Source organism: Phocoena sinus, chromosome X, assembly GCF_008692025.1.
Source record: "Phocoena sinus isolate mPhoSin1 chromosome X, mPhoSin1.pri, whole genome shotgun sequence".
Taxonomy (NCBI): Eukaryota; Metazoa; Chordata; class Mammalia; order Artiodactyla; family Phocoenidae; genus Phocoena; species Phocoena sinus.
This window is the reverse complement of record NC_045784.1, coordinates 78994515-78999891: the sequence shown is the minus strand read 5'-3', so window position 1 is coordinate 78999891 and position 5377 is coordinate 78994515. Positions and strand designations below refer to the sequence as shown.

General features: G+C 42.9%; 1 pseudogene; it reads right to left on the bottom strand.

Annotated features, from left to right (window-relative positions):
- Nucleotides 1-262: 262 nt before the first annotated feature.
- On the bottom strand, nucleotides 263-5110 carry LOC116747127 (annotated as a pseudogene).
- Between the last annotated feature and the right edge of the window lie 267 nt (nucleotides 5111-5377).

Genomic DNA, 5377 nt, shown 5'->3' with positions numbered 1-5377 from the left:
ACCTCAGTTGGTTGTTCTTCTTTAGCTGGTGGGATAACTTAAGATTTCATTCCTGAAGTGTCTGGGCCATTAGTAGTCCTACCTGGATTGGGTTACTATAGTTTCCCATTGACCTTAATCACAGGACATGGTAATACTGAGAGACACCCTATCTGTTTTCCAGACATACTCTTACTTACCTCCACTATGGAGCAGAAAAGTCTAATTTCCCCTTGGTAGCAGGATCAATCATCTCAGCCCACACTATAACTCCCTTCTTTGCCTATTGCTTCAGAGGCATGAGGAACCCACAGTGGTCAGGCAGCAGTATTAAGTTCCAGGTGAATGGAATCATTGTTGTGTCTCTCGGTGGAATTATTTCTTTCTCTGGAACTAAGACCCCTAGGCCACCAGAGTGTTGGGTCATAGGAATAGGAAGCAAAAAATTTTCTAATGGGTCAGTGGGGGTAATAGTGAGTGATGCCATTTCCATTTCCACCCTTTGTTTCCTGGATCCATGAATCCTGGCTATGGGAGAAACAGCAGTGTTGGGAGGTAGAGATATTGAATAATACCCTCTGAATTGAGAAGGAACTTTAAGACCAAAAAATGAAGCAGGTAACTCCATAAAGTGCAATTATGATGTTTATTGTGTGTAACTTACATATAGGCAGGATCAGGCGGACAATGATCCCAGAGGCATTAGCAGCTGCACTCTGTACCGCCAAAAGGAGTACAGGGAGATTTAAAGGGGCTAAAGCTAAAAGTAGAATCAGACTACCAAGGGAAAACGATGTCCACACTGTTGAGAACTGGATGTTTTTCCTCCCCCTGTGGGTCTCATGACCATTAACCTTTTGCATCAGCAAAAGTCATTCTTCTACTTTTCATATCTGATGAAGGCAAGGATAAAAGTTTATAGGGAACTTATCTCGCTTTGGCACATTCTTTGTGAGTAGGCTAAAGTTTTAGCCATGCATTAAGAGGAAGGGTAGGACTGCAGGCCTAATATGGAGCTAATAAAATCGACTCAGTGTGGTTCAGCCACATAAGGACCATATATTAGATGCCTTTCCCAAGCCCTGCAAGGTATTGTCATTGAGCTGGTGCTGTAACTGAGTCTTCAAAAGGCAATTCCATTGTTTTGTCAAACCAGCTTCATCAGAATGGCGGGAAACATGCATGGTAAGACTAGTGAATTACATGAGCATGGGTCCATTGTTGTATTTCGTTTGCTGTGAAGTGAGTTCCTTGATCAGAAAGAATGCTTTATTGAATTACCATGACAGTGAATATGGCATTCTATATGTCCTCAGATGGTAGTGCTGGCAGAGGCATTGCATACAGGAAGGCAAAGCCATATCCAGATAAGTGTTTATTCCAGTAAGAACAAAACAGTGTCCCTTAAATGATGACAGCAGTTCTGTATAATCAGCCTGCTTCCATGTAACTGGCTGAGTACCCTGGGGACTGGTGCCATATCAGGCACTCAGTGTTGATCTCTGCTGCTGGCAGGTTGGGCACTCAGCAGTAGCCTTAACCAAGTGGATGAGTTGAAGTCTGTGCTGCTGAGCCCATGCATAACCCCCATCCCTGCCACCATGGCCACTTTTGTTCATGAACCTATTGCACAATGACATAGGTGGCTGGGCAAAGAAGGTAACTTGTACCTACAGAATGGGTAATTCTATCCACTTGATTGTTAAATTCCTCCTCTGCAGAGTTCACCCTTTGGTGAGCATTCATATGGGACACAAATATTTTCACATTTTTTTGCCCATTCAGAGAGGCATATCCACAGACTTCTATCCCCAATTTTTCTTATCACCAATTTTCTAAACATGTTCCTTCCAAGTTCCTGACCATTAAGCCAAACCATTGGCCACATCTATGAATCGGTATATAATTGCACTTAAGCTATTTTTTCCTTTCAAGCATAGTGAACAAACAGGTGTGCAACTCCAAGTTCTGCCCACTGGGAGGACTTCCCTTCACCACTATCTTTCAGGGATGTCTCACAAAGGGGCAGTAGTGCTGCAGCTGTCCACTTCTAGGTGGTACCTGCATACCTTGTGGATCCTTCTGTAAATTAGGCCTGAGATTTCTCTTCCTCTGTCAACTGATCATAGGGAACTCCCCATGAGGCTATAGGTACTGGCTGGGAAGGAAAAGATAGTGTAACAGGAGTGGGGATAATGAGCATTTGGACAACATCTCCGTGAAACTTACTTGTACTTTCAGGGCTCTTCAAGTCCAATCTCATATATTCCACTTATATTTGATGATGCAGTGCTGCCTTGCCTGCCCACTTTATTGCTTGGTGGTTCAGATAATACGTATTTCATGATGGTCAGTTCCAGTTGCAAGATAACTTGGTGGCCCATGGTTAAATGTTCAATTTCTACTGAGGCCCAGTAGCAGGCCAAGAGTTCTTTCTCAAAAGGGGAGTAGTGATCTACAGTGGATTACAGGGCTAGGCTCAAAAATTCTGAGGGCCTGCACTGCAGTTCACCTATAAAGACATGACATAGACTCCATACAGCTTCCCTATGTGCCACTGACAATTCAAGCACCATTGGATCTGCTGGGTCATGGGTCCCAAGTGGCAAAGCAGCTTGCATAGCAGGCTGGGCAAGTTGCAAAGCTTTCTGTTACTCTGAGCCCCACTCAAAGCTAGTAGCTATTTGAGACACTTGGTAAATGAGCCAGAGTACCATACCAAAATGAGGAGTATGTTACCTTCAAAATTCAAAGAGGCCCACTAGGCAATGTGCCTCTTTTTGCTTATAGGAAGGAGACACTTGGTAAATGAGCCAGAGTACCATACCAAAATGAGGAGTATGTTACCTTCAAAATTCAAAGAGGCCCACTAGGCAATGTGCCTCTTTTTGCTTATAGGAAGGACCAGATAAAATACTTACCCTTAACTTTAGAAGATATATCTTGACATGTCTCACACCACTGGACCTCTTCAAATTTCACTAAAGTAGAATGCTCCTGAATTGTTGTTGGGTTTCTTTCTCACTGTCTAGCAGGCAAAGGTCCTACCAATAAGTCTAGAGTAGTAGCTTTGTCTTACTAGGTCCAATCTTCATAATTTCATCAAAAAATTTCCACAAATTTTGTGGAAATGAAGGTGATCAAGATCCCTGTGAACCAAATTATGACATAAGGCTGGAGAGGTTATATACTCCTGAGCTAGGATGGTGAAGGTATACTGCTTGTCTTGCCAGCTGAAAGCAAATTATTTCTGGTGGTCCTTATTAACAGATGTAGAAAAAATATCATTTGCCAGACCAATAGCTGCATGTTAGGTACCAGGAAATGTGTTAATTTGCTCAAGCAATGAAATCACATCTGGTTTAGCAGCTGAAATTGGAACCATCTCCTGATTAAGTGTATGATAATCCACTTTCATTCTCTAAAACCCATCTGTCTTCTGCACAGGCTGGATAGGTGAGTTGAATTAGGATGTTTTGGGAATCACCACCTCTGCATTTTTCAAGTCCTTGATGGTGGCACTAATCTCTGCTATCTCTCTGGTAATGTGGTATTGCTTTTGATTTACTATTGTCCTAGGTAGAGACAGTTCTACTGGCTTCCACTTAGCCTTTCCCATCATTTCCCTAACTCTAGAGGTCGGGGAATCAATGTGGGGATTCTGCCAGCTGCTGAATGTGCATGTATGTATTCCATTTTATGCATTCCAGAACTGGGGAAATAACCACAGGATGGATTTTTGGACCTACTGGGTCCCTGTGAGATGGACCTGAGTTAAAACTCCATTGATGACCTGACCTCCATAATCCTCTACTCTGACTGGTGGCCCACAGTGACGTTTTGGAATTAGTGTCTGTTCAAAGCCAGTGTCCAGTTGTCCCCCAAAGATCTGATTCGTTCTTTTTTGCCCAGTGCACAGTTACTGTGATATAAGGCCGTAGGTCCCTATGGGGAAGGTTGGGAAAAGGAATAGTAGCATAAATTTTCGGTAATGTACCAGGTCCTTCCTCAAGGCTGTTCAGCCTCTCCCTCATTCAAGGGATTCTGAGTTTGTAAACTACAATCAAGTCCAGGAATTGAAAGAGGGACTGTGACTCTGTTTCAACGATTTAGGTTAGACTTTTGTTTTCTTGACCTAGAACTTCTCTGTTTATACATATCAAGTAAGAATTTAGTAGGTTTCCCATCTATTTCATTCGAGGAACACCATGATCAAGCAACCAACATCATAGGTATGCATGAGCCAGACTATTCTGATTACTGCTCTGAATCTGCTGTCCATTATGGTAATTATGTCTACCTTGTCTTTAGTAATTGAATGCTGACACTTGGACCCCTATCACCTCAAGATCCAATTACTCCCATTGCATTTAGGTTTCTCAATTCAGTAACTACTGTTCTCATTGTGAGGTCTGACCTACAAAGAAGAGAATAAATAGCTCCTCAGTGATGCTGCTTTTCTCAGAAGTTTATTTCTCACAGTACTGCTTAAAAGTATGTCTTCTGGACCCTCCCAGTGTGGGTGAATAGGTCCTAAATGGAAAAAAACATTGTAATATGGATTTTACAGTCTCCCTAAGCCTCTGAATCCCTTTCTCTACATTAAACCAGAAATGCAGGTCGAGTATGTCCAGTTCGCTCACTGTGGGCAACTTTTGATCCATGTTTCAGTCAATGAACCAACCAACCAACCCACCAGACTGTTAGAGCCCTGTCTCCCTCCCTGAGCTGCAAAATTAAATGCAGAATCTCTGCTTGGTGAATCTATATCAATAAATTTGTCCTGACTCAACTTTATGTTCCTTCCACCATTATCCCACACCCTTAGTAGCCATTCCCACACATGTTCCCTGGTTTTCTGTCTGTGTAAATTAGAAAACTTAAGGAGTTCTTTTGGAGTGTAGTAAAATTCTTCATGGGTCACATTTTTTATCTCACCTTTAGGAGCCTGATGGGACTTGAGTCTAGAAGCAAAGGGAGGTGATGGGGCTGACTCCTGAGGAGAATCAGTCTTGTCTTGCATGGCAGCTGCCCCAGGTGAGGCTATTAGAGTTTTCTCAGGCAATACGGGACTTATCCCCTCATATAGGGATGGAGGAGCCACTACCACTGGGAGTGGGGAAGCCACCATCATTGGGGGTGAGACTGCTTCCACTGGGTATGGATAGGCCTCTTCCACAGCAAAAGAAGACTCATCAGAATTTAGCAGCTCAGTGGTCCCCGTTTCATCAAGTTCTTCTCATGCATTCCCATCTCAACTTACAGGATCCCATTCTTTCCCAGTCAGTGCTAGTCAGTGCTCTTACTTTAAAAGTAGACATCCTGTGAAGATAAGAGTTCAGGTTGCCTTGTCATTCAGCCAGTCTCAGAATGAGATTCTGTGTTTGATTTTCAGCAA